At 45.9% G+C, this 18269-nt stretch overlaps 1 protein-coding gene and 7 pseudogenes across 4 annotated transcripts in view; 1 reads left to right on the forward strand and 7 right to left on the reverse strand.

Moving 5' to 3' along the window:
• The window catches only part of LOC137437503 (coatomer subunit zeta-1-like), a 101870-nt gene that overhangs the window by 54538 nt on the left and 29063 nt on the right, over positions 1-18269 (forward strand). The gene's annotated exons all lie outside the window — the stretch shown is intronic.
• Positions 871-3567, reverse strand: LOC144888460 (E3 ubiquitin-protein ligase HECTD1 pseudogene; annotated as a pseudogene). Its single transcript, XR_013621024.1, has one exon. The product of XR_013621024.1 is annotated as an E3 ubiquitin-protein ligase HECTD1 pseudogene (transcript).
• LOC144888461 (E3 ubiquitin-protein ligase HECTD1 pseudogene) lies at positions 2805-3776 on the reverse strand (annotated as a pseudogene).
• On the reverse strand, positions 4741-7452 carry LOC144888462 (E3 ubiquitin-protein ligase HECTD1 pseudogene; annotated as a pseudogene). Its single transcript, XR_013621025.1, has one exon. The product of XR_013621025.1 is annotated as an E3 ubiquitin-protein ligase HECTD1 pseudogene (transcript).
• LOC144888463 (E3 ubiquitin-protein ligase HECTD1 pseudogene) lies at positions 5995-7712 on the reverse strand (annotated as a pseudogene).
• LOC144888464 (E3 ubiquitin-protein ligase HECTD1 pseudogene) lies at positions 8613-11324 on the reverse strand (annotated as a pseudogene). Its single transcript, XR_013621026.1, has one exon. The product of XR_013621026.1 is annotated as an E3 ubiquitin-protein ligase HECTD1 pseudogene (transcript).
• LOC144888465 (E3 ubiquitin-protein ligase HECTD1 pseudogene) lies at positions 9867-11519 on the reverse strand (annotated as a pseudogene).
• Positions 12484-13455, reverse strand: LOC144888466 (E3 ubiquitin-protein ligase HECTD1 pseudogene; annotated as a pseudogene).

Below are 18269 nucleotides of genomic sequence, written 5' to 3' on the forward strand. Positions count from 1 at the left end.
TCTTCTAATATTGAGGAGAGAGTATGAAAGGAGTGACATCTCCAGTCATACTCCTTTTTGAAGAAGAAGTGATTCGCCAAATGGTTCAGCACCATCGGATTGGAACTGTCAAGAGCATACGCCTTCGATAGAAGTTGGATACCATTCTTGATTGAATCAGCCTGGTTATCATTGACCTCCAGTTTCGCTAACCCAATAAGGGCACCAACACAATGAGGATTAAGATCAAGGGTATGCTGGAAAGCCAGCCATGCCTTGTCCAGATCACCGAGTCGAACAAAACAGTGCCCATGCCAAGACGTACATCCGCAGGACAGCCAGGGTTGCTTCTGAGAACCCTCTTGAAGAATGCCAACGCCTCATGGTAGTTCTTCCTGTTGAAAGCGATGCACGCCTTTCCGAGCAGTGCTGGGATGTTCAAGGGTGCCTGGTAAAGAACGAAGTTGAACTGTGATTCTGCCTGGTTCATCTGATCTCCCTCCAATAAGGCCCTGCCAAGAATGTGGTTCTGGTCATCAATTATGATTTTATCAGCCATTAAATGAAGGTATTTCCCCTGTCTGATGAGCTCTTTCCTTCCATCTGTGAGACGGATTTTCCATGCACGTTGCACATAATGCGCCGCGAGCATATCCAGACACGCCATCTGGTCTTTGGCATGGCCATTGAAGTCTAATGCACCGTCCACCTTTGCTGTCTCGAGCAGCTTCACAAAGGCATCTTCCTTATCTCGTCGGTAATACTCCAACGCCAAAGCGTTTCATATGTGTAGTTGTGCATGTTCATGCTTGAGAATAGGGATCAGCACATTACCTTCAGGTAGATCGTTAAGATCCAACTCAATTACCTCGTCTGAATCTTATAGGGATCTCAATCATCCTCAACGACATCTTCAATGGCTCCAATGTGCATTTGTATAACAAGTAATGCCTTCAATAACAGCAAGTCCCGTGTAACTATTGGGGATCCACGGAAGAGAGCGGAGAGTAAGCTGACGATGGTCGAAACTTGGCTGCTGAGCTCTGACCATGGCGTTGAAGTTATGGCAGGTGGCACACCACAACTAGCTTTTGCTGTGCCCGTCGAGCATGGTCCTGGCGCAAGACCCCCAGCAGCGGCTAATCGAGGCACTAATTCTGTGGTCAGGCCATGCTCCGCAAGGGGTGCTGGATCAACACCACGGTGCATAAATGTGTCAGCTAAGGATGCGAAGCAGTGTAGAGCCCCATCAGACACCTGATGGTCTTCATGCTTCAATAAAATTGACAGTGCTTCAACACACGACTCGAGAATCGAGTTGTGCAGTGCCATTTTGCCGCACAACTTTCACACCACAGACAGCAGAATGCAGCGTATCTTTTTGTACCAAATATCCAGAATTCAGGATGAATGCAAGAACACAACTGATATCACCACAGGCCTCCAAAACAGCACCTGATTCCTGTGTACATATCAGCTCAAGGACCTTTACACATTGCTCTGCCAAATCTCTACTCATTTAGTTGTTGAGCTCGTTGACTTCAAGACGACTGCACAAAGCTTTGACAGCCCCATCCACCACAACTATCCATTGAGTGCAGTCGGCCGACACGTCCAAATAATATGTTATTGCACGAGCAGTAACTTCCAGAACATAATCTTGGGCATATTCAACCAAGAAGATTCTGCACAATGCTGGCAGGAATGTCCATGGAGGGCACGTGTCAAGGCATCTGTTCACATTGTCCGACGTGAGCAACAACATACAGAGCTGCTCCAAGGCAAAAAGTTGCAAGTTCCTGTCGTCGCCCTGGCCCAGTTGCAGCCATTCCAGCAACGTATCTGGATCCACGTCCACCATGCTCACACGAGTCTAGCGTCAACTACAACACGACAATGATCAATTAAATAACAAGTAAAAAAATAATAATTTAATCCCCCTCTTCTTCTTCTTCTCTTCTAATATTGAGGAGAGAGTATGAAAGGAGTGACATCTCCAGTCATACTCCTTTTTGAAGAAGAAGTGATTCGCCAAATGGTTCAGCACCATCGGATTGGAACTGTCAAGAGCATACGCCTTCGATAGAAGTTGGATACCATTCTTGATTGAATCAGCCTGGTTATCATTGACCTCCAGTTTCGCTAACCCAATAAGGGCACCAACACAATGAGGATTAAGATCAAGGGTATGCTGGAAAGCCAGCCATGCCTTGTCCAGATCACCGAGTCGAACAAAACAGTGCCCATGCCAAGACGTACATCCGCAGGACAGCCAGGGTTGCTTCTGAGAACCCTCTTGAAGAATGCCAACGCCTCATGGTAGTTCTTCCTGTTGAAAGCGATGCACGCCTTTCCGAGCAGTGCTGGGATGTTCAAGGGTGCCTGGTAAAGAACGAAGTTGAACTGTGATTCTGCCTGGTTCATCTGATCTCCCTCCAATAAGGCCCTGCCAAGAATGTGGTTCTGGTCATCAATTATGATTTTATCAGCCATTAAATGAAGGTATTTCCCCTGTCTGATAAGCTCTTTCCTTCCATCTGTGAGACGGATTTTCCATGCACGTTGCACATAATGCGCCGCGAGCATATCCAGACACGCCATCTGGTCTTTGGCATGGCCATTGAAGTCTAATGCACCGTCCACCTTTGCTGTCTCGAGCAGCTTCACAAAGGCATCTTCCTTATCTCGTCGGTAATACTCCAACGCCAAAGCGTTTCATATGTGTAGTTGTGCATGTTCATGCTTGAGAATAGGGATCAGCACATTACCTTCAGGTAGATCGTTAAGATCCAACTCAATTACCTCGTCTGAATCTTATAGGGATCTCAATCATCCTCAACGACATCTTCAATGGCTCCAATGTGCATTTGTATAACAAGTAATGGCTTCAATAACAGCAAGTCCCGTGTAACTATTGGGGATCCACGGAAGAGAGCGGAGAGTAAGCTGACGATGGTCGAAACTTGGCTGCTGAGCTCTGACCATGGCGTTGAAGTTATGGCAGGTGGCACACCACAACTAGCTTTTGCTGTGCCCGTCGAGCATGGTCCTGGCGCAAGACCCCCAGCAGCGGCTAATCGAGGCACTAATTCTGCAGTCAGGCCGTGCTCCGCAAGGGGTGCTGGATCAACACCATGGTGCATAAATGTGTCAGCTAAGGATGGGAAGCAGTGTAGGGCCCCATCAGACACCTGATGTTCTTCATGCTTCAATAAAATTGACAGTACTTCAACACACGACTCGAGAATCGAGTCGTGCAGTTCCATTTTGCCGCACAACTTTCACACCACAGACATAGCAGAATGCAGCGTATCTTTGTGTACCAAATATCCAGAATTCAGGATGAATGCAAGAACACAACTGATATCACCACAGGCCTCCAAAACAGCACCTGATTCCTGTGTACATATCAGCTCAAGGACCTTTACACATTGCTCTGCCAAATCTCTACTCATTTAGTTGTTGAGCTCGTTGACTTCAAGACGACTGCACAAAGCTTTGACAGTCCCATCCACCACAACTATCCATTGAGTGCAGTCGGCCGACACGTCCAAATAATATGTTATTGCGCGAGCAGTAACTTCCAGAACATAATCTTGGGCATATTCATCCAACAAGATTCTGCACAATGCTGGCAGGAATGTCCGTGGAGGGCACGTGTCAAGGCATCTCTTCACATTGTCCGACGTGAGCAACAACATACAGAGCTGCTCCAAGGCAAAAGGTTGCAAGTTCCTGTCGTCGCCCTGGCCCAGTTGCAGCCATTCCAGCAACGTATCTGGATCCACGTCCACCATGCTCACACGAGTCTAGCGTCAACTACAACACGACAATGATCAATTAAATAACAAGTAAAAAAAAAATAATTTAATCCCCCTCTTCTTCTTCTTCTCTTCTAATATTGAGGAGAGAGTATGAAAGGAGTGACATCTCCAGTCATACTCCTTTTTGAAGAAGAAGTGATTCGCCAAATGGTTCAGCACCATCGGATTGGAACTGTCAAGAGCATACGCCTTCGATAGAAGTTGGATACCATTCTTGATTGAATCAGCCTGGTTATCATTGACCTCCAGTTTCGCTAACCCAATAAGGGCACCAACACAATGAGGATTAAGATCAAGGGTATGCTGGAAAGCCAGCCATGCCTTGTCCAGATCACCGAGTCGAACAAAACAGTGCCCATGCCAAGACGTACATCCGCAGGACAGCCAGGGTTGCTTCTGAGAACCCTCTTGAAGAATGCCAACGCCTCATGGTAGTTCTTCCTGTTGAAAGCGATGCACGCCTTTCCGAGCAGTGCTGGGATGTTCAAGGGTGCCTGGTAAAGAACGAAGTTGAACTGTGATTCTGCCTGGTTCATCTGATCTCCCTCCAATAAGGCCCTGCCAAGAATGTGGTTCTGGTCATCAATTATGATTTTATCAGCCATTAAATGAAGGTATTTCCCCTGTCTGATGAGCTCTTTCCTTCCATCTGTGAGACGGATTTTCCATGCACGTTGCACATAATGCGCCGCGAGCATATCCAGACACGCCATCTGGTCTTTGGCATGGCCATTGAAGTCTAATGCACCGTCCACCTTTGCTGTCTCGAGCAGCTTCACAAAGGCATCTTCCTTATCTCGTCGGTAATACTCCAACGCCAAAGCGTTTCATATGTGTAGTTGTGCATGTTCATGCTTGAGAATAGGGATCAGCACATTACCTTCAGGTAGATCGTTAAGATCCAACTCAATTACCTCGTCTGAATCTTATAGGGATCTCAATCATCCTCAACGACATCTTCAATGGCTCCAATGTGCATTTGTATAACAAGTAATGGCTTCAATAACAGCAAGTCCCGTGTAACTATTGGGGATCCACGGAAGAGAGCGGAGAGTAAGCTGACGATGGTCGAAACTTGGCTGCTGAGCTCTGACCATGGCGTTGAAGTTATGGCAGGTGGCACACCACAACTAGCTTTTGCTGTGCCCGTCGAGCATGGTCCTGGCGCAAGACCCCCAGCAGCGGCTAATCGAGGCACTAATTCTGCAGTCAGGCCGTGCTCCGCAAGGGGTGCTGGATCAACACCATGGTGCATAAATGTGTCAGCTAAGGATGGGAAGCAGTGTAGGGCCCCATCAGACACCTGATGTTCTTCATGCTTCAATAAAATTGACAGTACTTCAACACACGACTCGAGAATCGAGTCGTGCAGTTCCATTTTGCCGCACAACTTTCACACCACAGACATAGCAGAATGCAGCGTATCTTTGTGTACCAAATATCCAGAATTCAGGATGAATGCAAGAACACAACTGATATCACCACAGGCCTCCAAAACAGCACCTGATTCCTGTGTACATATCAGCTCAAGGACCTTTACACATTGCTCTGCCAAATCTCTACTCATTTAGTTGTTGAGCTCGTTGACTTCAAGACGACTGCACAAAGCTTTGACAGTCCCATCCACCACAACTATCCATTGAGTGCAGTCGGCCGACACGTCCAAATAATATGTTATTGCGCGAGCAGTAACTTCCAGAACATAATCTTGGGCATATTCATCCAACAAGATTCTGCACAATGCTGGCAGGAATGTCCGTGGAGGGCACGTGTCAAGGCATCTCTTCACATTGTCCGACGTGAGCAACAACATACAGAGCTGCTCCAAGGCAAAAGGTTGCAAGTTCCTGTCGTCGCCCTGGCCCAGTTGCAGCCATTCCAGCAACGTATCCGGATCCACGTCCACCATGCTCACACGAGTCTAGCGTCAACTACAACACGACAATGATCAATTAAATAACAAGTAAAAATAATAATAATTTAATCCCCCTCTTCTTCTTCTTCTCTTCTAATATTGAGGAGAGAGTATGAAAGGAGTGACATCTCCAGTCATACTCCTTTTTGAAGAAGCAGTGATTCGCCAAATGGTTCAGCACCATCGGGTTGGAACTGTCAAGAGCATACGCCTTCGATAGAAGTTGGATACCATTCTTGATTGAATCAGCCTGGTTATCATTTACCTCCATTATCGCTAACCCAATAAGTGCACCGACACAATGAGGATTAAGATCAAGGGTACGCTGGAAAGCAAGCCGTGCCTTGTCCAGATCACCGAGTTGAACAAAACAGTGCCCATGCCAAGACGTACATCCGCAGGACAGCCAGGGTTGCTTCTGAGAACCCTATTGTGGAATGCCACCGCCTCATGGTAGTTCTTCCTGTTGAAAGCGATGCACGCGTTTCCGAGCAGTGCTGGGATGTTCAAGGGTGCCTGGTAAAGAACGAAGTTGAACTGTGATTCTGCCTGGTTCATCTGATCTCCCTCCAATAAGGCCCTGCCAAGAATGTGGTTCTGGTCATCAATTATGATTTTATCAGCCATTAAATGAAGGTATTTCCCCTGTCTGATGAGCTCTTTCCTTCCATCTGTGAGACGGATTTTCCATGCACATTGCACATAATGCGCCGCGAGCATATCCAGACACGCCATCTGGTCTTTGGCATGGCCATTGAAGTCTAATGCACCGTCCACCTTTGCTGTCTCGAGCAGCTTCACAAAGGCATCTTCCTTATCTCGTCGGTAATACTCCAACGCCAAAGCGTTCCATATGTGTAGTTGTGCATGTTCATGCTTGAGAATAGGGATCAGCACATTACCTTCAGGTAGATCGTTAAGATCCAACTCAATTACCTCGTCTGAATCTTGTAGGGATCTCAATCATCCTCAACGACATCTTCAATGGCTCCAATGTGCATTTGTATAACAAGTAATGGCTTCAATAACAGCAAGTCCCGTGTAACTATTGGGGATCCACGGAAGAGAGCGGAGAGTAAGCTGACGATGGTCGAAACTTGGCTGCTGAGCTCTGACCATGGCGTTGAAGTTATGGCAGGTGGCACACCACAACTAGCTTTTGCTGTGCCCGTCGAGCATGGTCCTGGCGCAAGACCCCCAGCAGCGGCTAATCGAGGCACTAATTCTGTGGTCAGGCCATGCTCCGCAAGGGGTGCTGGATCAACACCACGGTGCATAAATGTGTCAGCTAAGGATGCGAAGCAGTGTAGAGCCCCATCAGACACCTGATGGTCTTCATGCTTCAATAAAATTGACAGTGCTTCAACACACGACTCGAGAATCGAGTCGTGCAGTGCCATTTTGCCGCACAACTTTCACACCACAGACAGCAGAATGCAGCGTATCTTTTTGTACCAAATATCCAGAATTCAGGATGAATGCAAGAACACAACTGATATCACCACAGGCCTCCAAAACAGCACCTGATTCCTGTGTACATATCAGCTCAAGGACCTTTACACATTGCTCTGCCAAATCTCTACTCATTTAGTTGTTGAGCTCGTTGACTTCAAGACGACTGCACAAAGCTTTGACAGCCCCATCCACCACAACTATCCATTGAGTGCAGTCGGCCGACACGTCCAAATAATATGTTATTGCACGAGCAGTAACTTCCAGAACATAATCTTGGGCATATTCAACCAAGAAGATTCTGCACAATGCTGGCAGGAATGTCCATGGAGGGCACGTGTCAAGGCATCTGTTCACATTGTCCGACGTGAGCAACAACATACAGAGCTGCTCCAAGGCAAAAAGTTGCAAGTTCCTGTCGTCGCCCTGGCCCAGTTGCAGCCATTCCAGCAACGTATCTGGATCCACGTCCACCATGCTCACACGAGTCTAGCGTCAACTACAACACGACAATGATCAATTAAATAACAAGTAAAAAAATAATAATTTAATCCCCCTCTTCTTCTTCTTCTCTTCTAATATTGAGGAGAGAGTATGAAAGGAGTGACATCTCCAGTCATACTCCTTTTTGAAGAAGAAGTGATTCGCCAAATGGTTCAGCACCATCGGATTGGAACTGTCAAGAGCATACGCCTTCGATAGAAGTTGGATACCATTCTTGATTGAATCAGCCTGGTTATCATTGACCTCCAGTTTCGCTAACCCAATAAGGGCACCAACACAATGAGGATTAAGATCAAGGGTATGCTGGAAAGCCAGCCATGCCTTGTCCAGATCACCGAGTCGAACAAAACAGTGCCCATGCCAAGACGTACATCCGCAGGACAGCCAGGGTTGCTTCTGAGAACCCTCTTGAAGAATGCCAACGCCTCATGGTAGTTCTTCCTGTTGAAAGCGATGCACGCCTTTCCGAGCAGTGCTGGGATGTTCAAGGGTGCCTGGTAAAGAACGAAGTTGAACTGTGATTCTGCCTGGTTCATCTGATCTCCCTCCAATAAGGCCCTGCCAAGAATGTGGTTCTGGTCATCAATTATGATTTTATCAGCCATTAAATGAAGGTATTTCCCCTGTCTGATGAGCTCTTTCCTTCCATCTGTGAGACGGATTTTCCATGCACCGTTGCACATAATGCGTCGCGAGCATATCCAGACACGCCATCTGGTCTTTGGCATGGCCATTGAAGTCTAATGCACCGTCCACCTTTGCTGTCTCGAGCAGCTTCACAAAGGCATCTTCCTTATCTCGTCGGTAATACTCCAACGCCAAAGCGTTTCATATGTGTAGTTGTGCATGTTCATGCTTGAGAATAGGGATCAGCACATTACCTTCAGGTAGATCGTTAAGATCCAACTCAATTACCTCGTCTGAATCTTATAGGGATCTCAATCATCCTCAACGACATCTTCAATGGCTCCAATGTGCATTTGTATAACAAGTAATGGCTTCAATAACAGCAAGTCCCGTGTAACTATTGGGGATCCACGGAAGAGAGCGGAGAGTAAGCTGACGATGGTCGAAACTTGGCTGCTGAGCTCTGACCATGGCGTTGAAGTTATGGCAGGTGGCACACCACAACTAGCTTTTGCTGTGCCCGTCGAGCATGGTCCTGGCGCAAGACCCCCAGCAGCGGCTAATCGAGGCACTAATTCTGCAGTCAGGCCGTGCTCCGCAAGGGGTGCTGGATCAACACCATGGTGCATAAATGTGTCAGCTAAGGATGGGAAGCAGTGTAGGGCCCCATCAGACACCTGATGTTCTTCATGCTTCAATAAAATTGACAGTACTTCAACACACGACTCGAGAATCGAGTCGTGCAGTTCCATTTTGCCGCACAACTTTCACACCACAGACATAGCAGAATGCAGCGTATCTTTGTGTACCAAATATCCAGAATTCAGGATGAATGCAAGAACACAACTGATATCACCACAGGCCTCCAAAACAGCACCTGATTCCTGTGTACATATCAGCTCAAGGACCTTTACACATTGCTCTGCCAAATCTCTACTCATTTAGTTGTTGAGCTCGTTGACTTCAAGACGACTGCACAAAGCTTTGACAGTCCCATCCACCACAACTATCCATTGAGTGCAGTCGGCCGACACGTCCAAATAATATGTTATTGCGCGAGCAGTAACTTCCAGAACATAATCTTGGGCATATTCATCCAACAAGATTCTGCACAATGCTGGCAGGAATGTCCGTGGAGGGCACGTGTCAAGGCATCTCTTCACATTGTCCGACGTGAGCAACAACATACAGAGCTGCTCCAAGGCAAAAGGTTGCAAGTTCCTGTCGTCGCCCTGGCCCAGTTGCAGCCATTCCAGCAACGTATCCGGATCCACGTCCACCATGCTCACACGAGTCTAGCGTCAACTACAACACGACAATGATCAATTAAATAACGAGTAAAAATAATAATAATTTAATCCCCCTCTTCTTCTTCTTCTCTTCTAATATTGAGGAGAGAGTATGAAAGGAGTGACATCTCCAGTCATACTCCTTTTTGAAGAAGCAGTGATTCGCCAAATGGTTCAGCACCATCGGGTTGGAACTGTCAAGAGCATACGCCTTCGATAGAAGTTGGATACCATTCTTGATTGAATCAGCCTGGTTATCATTTACCTCCAGTATCGCTAACCCAATAAGTGCACCGACACAATGAGGATTAAGATCAAGGGTACGCTGGAAAGCAAGCCGTGCCTTGTCCAGATCACCGAGTTGAACAAAACAGTGCCCATGCCAAGACGTACATCCGCAGGACAGCCAGGGTTGCTTCTGAGAACCCTATTGTGGAATGCCACCACCTCATGGTAGTTCTTCCTGTTGAAAGCGATGCACGCGTTTCCGAGCAGTGCTGGGATGTTCAAGGGTGCCTGGTAAAGAACGAAGTTGAACTGTGATTCTGCCTGGTTCATCTGATCTCCCTCCAATAAGGCCCTGCCAAGAATGTGGTTCTGGTCATCAATTATGATTTTATCAGCCATTAAATGAAGGTATTTCCCCTGTCTGATGAGCTCTTTCCTTCCATCTGTGAGACGGATTTTCCATGCACATTGCACATAATGCGCCGCGAGCATATCCAGACACGCCATCTGGTCTTTGGCATGGCCATTGAAGTCTAATGCACCGTCCACCTTTGCTGTCTCGAGCAGCTTCACAAAGGCATCTTCCTTATCTCGTCGGTAATACTCCAACGCCAAAGCGTTCCATATGTGTAGTTGTGCATGTTCATGCTTGAGAATAGGGATCAGCACATTACCTTCAGGTAGATCGTTAAGATCCAACTCAATTACCTCGTCTGAATCTTGTAGGGATCTCAATCATCCTCAACGACATCTTCAATGGCTCCAATGTGCATTTGTATAACAAGTAATGGCTTCAATAACAGCAAGTCCCGTGTAACTATTGGGGATCCACGGAAGAGAGCGGAGAGTAAGCTGACGATGGTCGAAACTTGGCTGCTGAGCTCTGACCATGGCGTTGAAGTTATGGCAGGTGGCACACCACAACTAGCTTTTGCTGTGCCCGTCGAGCATGGTCCTGGCGCAAGACCCCCAGCAGCGGCTAATCGAGGCACTAATTCTGTGGTCAGGCCATGCTCCGCAAGGGGTGCTGGATCAACACCACGGTGCATAAATGTGTCAGCTAAGGATGCGAAGCAGTGTAGAGCCCCATCAGACACCTGATGGTCTTCATGCTTCAATAAAATTGACAGTGCTTCAACACACGACTCGAGAATCGAGTCGTGCAGTGCCATTTTGCCGCACAACTTTCACACCACAGACAGCAGAATGCAGCGTATCTTTTTGTACCAAATATCCAGAATTCAGGATGAATGCAAGAACACAACTGATATCACCACAGGCCTCCAAAACAGCACCTGATTCCTGTGTACATATCAGCTCAAGGACCTTTACACATTGCTCTGCCAAATCTCTACTCATTTAGTTGTTGAGCTCGTTGACTTCAAGACGACTGCACAAAGCTTTGACAGCCCCATCCACCACAACTATCCATTGAGTGCAGTCGGCCGACACGTCCAAATAATATGTTATTGCACGAGCAGTAACTTCCAGAACATAATCTTGGGCATATTCAACCAAGAAGATTCTGCACAATGCTGGCAGGAATGTCCATGGAGGGCACGTGTCAAGGCATCTGTTCACATTGTCCGACGTGAGCAACAACATACAGAGCTGCTCCAAGGCAAAAAGTTGCAAGTTCCTGTCGTCGCCCTGGCCCAGTTGCAGCCATTCCAGCAACGTATCTGGATCCACGTCCACCATGCTCACACGAGTCTAGCGTCAACTACAACACGACAATGATCAATTAAATAACAAGTAAAAAAATAATAATTTAATCCCCCTCTTCTTCTTCTTCTCTTCTAATATTGAGGAGAGAGTATGAAAGGAGTGACATCTCCAGTCATACTCCTTTTTGAAGAAGAAGTGATTCGCCAAATGGTTCAGCACCATCGGATTGGAACTGTCAAGAGCATACGCCTTCGATAGAAGTTGGATACCATTCTTGATTGAATCAGCCTGGTTATCATTGACCTCCAGTTTCGCTAACCCAATAAGGGCACCAACACAATGAGGATTAAGATCAAGGGTATGCTGGAAAGCCAGCCATGCCTTGTCCAGATCACCGAGTCGAACAAAACAGTGCCCATGCCAAGACGTACATCCGCAGGACAGCCAGGGTTGCTTCTGAGAACCCTCTTGAAGAATGCCAACGGCTCATGGTAGTTCTTCCTGTTGAAAGCGATGCACGCCTTTCCGAGCAGTGCTGGGATGTTCAAGGGTGCCTGGTAAAGAACGAAGTTGAACTGTGATTCTGCCTGGTTCATCTGATCTCCCTCCAATAAGGCCCTGCCAAGAATGTGGTTCTGGTCATCAATTATGATTTTATCAGCCATTAAATGAAGGTATTTCCCCTGTCTGATGAGCTCTTTCCTTCCATCTGTGAGACGGATTTTCCATGCACGTTGCACATAATGCGCCGCGAGCATATCCAGACACGCCATCTGGTCTTTGGCATGGCCATTGAAGTCTAATGCACCGTCCACCTTTGCTGTCTCGAGCAGCTTCACAAAGGCATCTTCCTTATCTCGTCGGTAATACTCCAACGCCAAAGCGTTTCATATGTGTAGTTGTGCATGTTCATGCTTGAGAATAGGGATCAGCACATTACCTTCAGGTAGATCGTTAAGATCCAACTCAATTACCTCGTCTGAATCTTATAGGGATCTCAATCATCCTCAACGACATCTTCAATGGCTCCAATGTGCATTTGTATAACAAGTAATGGCTTCAATAACAGCAAGTCCCGTGTAACTATTGGGGATCCACGGAAGAGAGCGGAGAGTAAGCTGACGATGGTCGAAACTTGGCTGCTGAGCTCTGACCATGGCGTTGAAGTTATGGCAGGTGGCACACCACAACTAGCTTTTGCTGTGCCCGTCGAGCATGGTCCTGGCGCAAGACCCCCAGCAGCGGCTAATCGAGGCACTAATTCTGCAGTCAGGCCGTGCTCCGCAAGGGGTGCTGGATCAACACCATGGTGCATAAATGTGTCAGCTAAGGATGGGAAGCAGTGTAGGGCCCCATCAGACACCTGATGTTCTTCATGCTTCAATAAAATTGACAGTACTTCAACACACGACTCGAGAATCGAGTCGTGCAGTTCCATTTTGCCGCACAACTTTCACACCACAGACATAGCAGAATGCAGCGTATCTTTGTGTACCAAATATCCAGAATTCAGGATGAATGCAAGAACACAACTGATATCACCACAGGCCTCCAAAACAGCACCTGATTCCTGTGTACATATCAGCTCAAGGACCTTTACACATTGCTCTGCCAAATCTCTACTCATTTAGTTGTTGAGCTCGTTGACTTCAAGACGACTGCACAAAGCTTTGACAGTCCCATCCACCACAACTATCCATTGAGTGCAGTCGGCCGACACGTCCAAATAATATGTTATTGCGCGAGCAGTAACTTCCAGAACATAATCTTGGGCATATTCATCCAACAAGATTCTGCACAATGCTGGCAGGAATGTCCGTGGAGGGCACGTGTCAAGGCATCTCTTCACATTGTCCGACGTGAGCAACAACATACAGAGCTGCTCCAAGGCAAAAGGTTGCAAGTTCCTGTCGTCGCCCTGGCCCAGTTGCAGCCATTCCAGCAACGTATCCGGATCCACGTCCACCATGCTCACACGAGTCTAGCGTCAACTACAACACGACAATGATCAATTAAATAACAAGTAAAAATAATAATAATTTAATCCCCCTCTTCTTCTTCTTCTCTTCTAATATTGAGGAGAGAGTATGAAAGGAGTGACATCTCCAGTCATACTCCTTTTTGAAGAAGCAGTGATTCGCCAAATGGTTCAGCACCATCGGGTTGGAACTGTCAAGAGCATACGCCTTCGATAGAAGTTGGATACCATTCTTGATTGAATCAGCCTGGTTATCATTTACCTCCAGTATCGCTAACCCAATAAATGCACCGACACAATGAGGATTAAGATCAAGGGTACGCTGGAAAGCAAGCCGTGCCTTGTCCAGATCACCGAGTTGAACAAAACAGTGCCCATGCCAAGACGTACATCCGCAGGACAGCCAGGGTTGCTTCTGAGAACCCTATTGTGGAATGCCACCGCCTCATGGTAGTTCTTCCTGTTGAAAGCGATGCACGCGTTTCCGAGCAGTGCTGGGATGTTCAAGGGTGCCTGGTAAAGAACGAAGTTGAACTGTGATTCTGCCTGGTTCATCTGATCTCCCTCCAATAAGGCCCTGCCAAGAATGTGGTTCTGGTCATCAATTATGATTTTATCAGCCATTAAATGAAGGTATTTCCCCTGTCTGATGAGCTCTTTCCTTCCATCTGTGAGACGGATTTTCCATGCACATTGCACATAATGCGCCGCGAGCATATCCAGACACGCCATCTGGTCTTTGGCATGGCCATTGAAGTCTAATGCACCGTCCACCTTTGCTGTCTCGAGCAGCTTCACACAGGCATCTTCCTTATCTCGTCGGTAATACTCCAACGCCAAAGCGTTCCATATGTGTAGTTGTGCATGTTCATGCTTGAGAATAGGGATCAGCACATTACCTTCAGGTAGATCGTTAAGATCCAACTCAATTACCTCGTCTGAATCTTGTAGGGATCTCAATCATCCTCAACGACATCTTCAATGGCTCCAATGTGCATTTGTATAACAAGTAATGGCTTCAATAACAGCAAGTCCCGTGTAACTATTGGGGATCCACGGAAGAGAGCGGAGAGTAAGCTGACGATGGTCGAAACTTGGCTGCTGAGCTCTGACCATGGCGTTGAAGTTATGGCAGGTGGCACACCACAACTAGCTTTTGCTGTGCCCGTCGAGCATGGTCCTGGCGCAAGACCCCCAGCAGCGGCTAATCGAGGCACTAATTCTGCGGTCAGGCCATGCTCCGCAAGGGGTGCTGGATCAACACCACGGTGCATAAATGTGTCAGCTAAGGATGCGAAGCAGTGTAGAGCCCCATCAGACACCTGATGGTCTTCATGCTTCAATAAAATTGACAGTGCTTCAACACACGAATCGAGTCGTGCAGTGCCATTTTGCCGCACAACTTTCACACCACAGACAGCAGAGTGCAGCGTATCTTTGTGTACCAAATATCCAGAATTCAGGATGAATGCAAGAACACAACTGATATCACCACAGGCCTCCAAAACAGCACCTGATTCCTGTGTACATATCAGCTCAAGGACCTTTACACATTGCTCTGCCAAATCTCTACTCATTTAGTTGTTGAGCTCGTTGACTCGTCTGAATCTAATGCACCGTCCACCTTTGGACGGTGGTTCAATGCCAAAGCATTTGTGCTGACCTTTGGACGGTACTCCAATGCCAAAGCGTTCCATATGTGTAGTTGTGTATGTTCATGCTTGAGAATAGGGATCAGCACATTACCTTCAGGTCGGTCGTTGAGATCCAACTCAATTACCTCGTCTGAATCTCTTGTAAGGATCTCGATCATCCTCCACGACATCTTCAATGGCTTCAATGTGCTATGTCTTGTATCTCTGAGTTGTTTAGTACATTTACCATGGCACTTCTTTCATCATATTGTCTTTGATACAAGTTTGAAGTCATCCATGTATATGCTGAAACATTATCTAAAATGGTTCTCTCCATTGGAAAAACACTGGTTTTGAGTTGACTCCATTCCCAGTCCAGATCTGCGCTTCATTTTTGCTGGGGTTAATTTTTGGGGTGCAGATTGTGTATATAAAATGGTATTTTCTTGAGAATTTTATCTCAAAAGTTTCCGGGGTATTATACACGATACCTCGCCTGCATGTGCCCTGTGTGTTGTGGAACCCACCTCGCCCTCCCCCACCCTCTGAACATGTGACAATATGATTGCTTTGAAATATAAACCTATTTTGCAATCAATTTTGTTGTTTTTGAATCGCCACACTTTTTTTTTTAAACGGGGGATATTGTAATCTGCTCGGTCTGTGTTGTCCCTGTCTGTCCGTCATGCTATCTCCTAAGTGGCTGTGCAGAAATTCACCAAACTTGGTCATTTTGATCATTGGCATGGAGGTGGCCATGCCCCCTGGCGTGTGGTTAAAAAGGTCAAATACCAGAAATATGCAATTGCTGGCACATTTTAAAACATTTCTCTAATGAAACTTTGTGCAATAAACATTGGCAAACACACAAAATATGTTGATTTTTTTTTCTTGTACACCACTGCTTTCCTATTCCATCTCCAGGCGCTGCATGACGTCGCCGCCGGGCACCGAAGGGGGCCTGGCGATGACTCATGCAGAAAGGGAGTACTCGGTTTTCACTTTGTTTTTGTTTGTTCGGGCAATATCTCAGCCATCCTTTAAGCTAGGAAGCTGAAATTTGGGCACAATGGTGAGCACGTGCTTTGACAAAAAAACATTTTTTTTTTATCAATTACTTGATTAATTACTTAATTATTCACTTAATCGATGAATAAATTTTCTAAAAAATGCAAATTGGGATGAAATATGAAAAGGGCGCCAATTTGATTCCTACAGCTGCATGAAGAAGTAAATGTATTTTATTTGCCAGATGTAGGGCACCCCCTTCTATTAACTTTTCCAGACCATCACTTGGTTCCTCTTAAGAACACAAGGGTAGTCCAGCATGTACATGAGATTTTTGGAATGTCCCTTCTTTTCTATTATTCGGCATTTTCTACAAGCTATGGAATGTCTATTCTTTTCTATAGTTTGCCACATGGCACATACCATATAAAGGGGCCTTTTCTATGACCCTGGCATTTTCCCCAATAATTGCTATTATAAGTGGGGGTAGACACTTCTCCAACCAATATATTCTAGTTTTGTATTTTTAATTAATTCTCTGAAAATTGTAGAACTTGTTTTTCACTTGGAAGTTATGGGTTACAATGTGTAAATAAAGGTGGAAAAGTCTGATTTAAGGCATTTTAATTCCAGGCTCTAGGGAAACAAAAGGTGAAAAATCTTGAAAGGGGTGTAGACTTTTTATAGGCACTGCATATGGTTATGTGATTTACAGAGTAGCCACAAAGTTCTTATGCACGGTTAGAATTTATCTGTATGCTCCCCTCCATTCTCCACACAAATTTGAATTTTTCTCTGTTCTTCTGGGCATCTTCCATGTTGAGGGTTTGAGGTCATAAAAGCAGCCCCTGAAAGCTGTTTTAAGGTCTTCAACTGTTGTTCGGTGGAGATGAGAAATTTCCTCTTTCACAATGCCCCAAAGCGAGTTGTCATGTTGTAAGTCCGGACTTCGAGGAGGCCACACTCTCTCAGATCCACGTCCAATCCATCCTCCACTGAATTTGTCGTCGAGATATTCTCCAACTGCGAGAGCATAATGTGCTGGTGCACCATCTTGTTGCAGGATAGCTGTTGCCTCGAGACCTCCCACGCAGTTGTGGAACAAACCACATCTGAAGCATGTTCAAATAAGCAGTGTGATTGACACTTGTATCGAAAAAATATGGCCCTATCAAGTGATCTTCTGAAATTGCTGCCCACATCATGACATGAGGAGGATGCTGTTCAATTTCCTCATAAAAATGAGGATTTTCTTTGTACCAAAAAGAAACCTTCCTGGATCGATTGCTGGGGTAAATAGCACACTCATCTGAAAAAAAGACGCTTAGTCTTGATTTAATAGTGGGGAATTGCTGCAGAAGAGCCTTGCTTTATATCAAGTCAAATCAAGGACACTCCCTGTTGAAAAAGCCTTCTTCCCCCATGCCCGCATCGTGTCGCTCGTAGGAGCTGGCTTATCAAACCTCTGCGAAAATCTTGTCCTTATGTCTTCAAAACTTGCTCCTTCTCACGTGCGGTCATGAACCCAAACACAAGTAATCAGTCTCTCTTCCATCATGTACTCACTGTTGTCCGTCATGCTGAAGCCGTACCTGGAAAACAAATAAGTAACAGAGGACACACTTTATTATGCATAGGGACTCTGTGGCCACTCTATATCTATATAAATATATATATATATATATATACACAAGTGAATAAAAAAATTTATGCTACCGGTAAATTAAAAAGGCAATGTAGGGATGACAAACTACAGTCTAAAAAAGGTCCGAAACAAGATAGGGATGATGTTGGTTTAGAGATTAGCTAACAGTATTGCCATCACATTTCGATCCCCACATCACTGCCTCATTTACACTTCATCAATTATTGCTTCAAGCTTCTACAAACACTCCACTGGTTACACCAGTACTTGATTACTCTTGTAGTATAGTCACATACTGAAACTCTACAAATTAGCAGCCGGAGTACAATGTTGTAATATCAGTACATGATCATCAACCTCTTACAAACTGCATGAACATCTCTAATAACAGCATTCTATAAATATCTCCATTTGTGATTGGTTACTCTAAGTTGATAAAAAAGAAAAGTAGGAAAGACAACTGAAGCTGCAAGAAGTCCCTGAAATTATATTGAGCTTCTTATACTAATGCAGAAATT

Source organism: Myxine glutinosa, chromosome 12 (assembly GCF_964187855.1).
Source record: "Myxine glutinosa chromosome 12, kmMyxGlut1.1, whole genome shotgun sequence".
Classification (NCBI taxonomy): Eukaryota; Metazoa; Chordata; class Myxini; order Myxiniformes; family Myxinidae; genus Myxine; species Myxine glutinosa.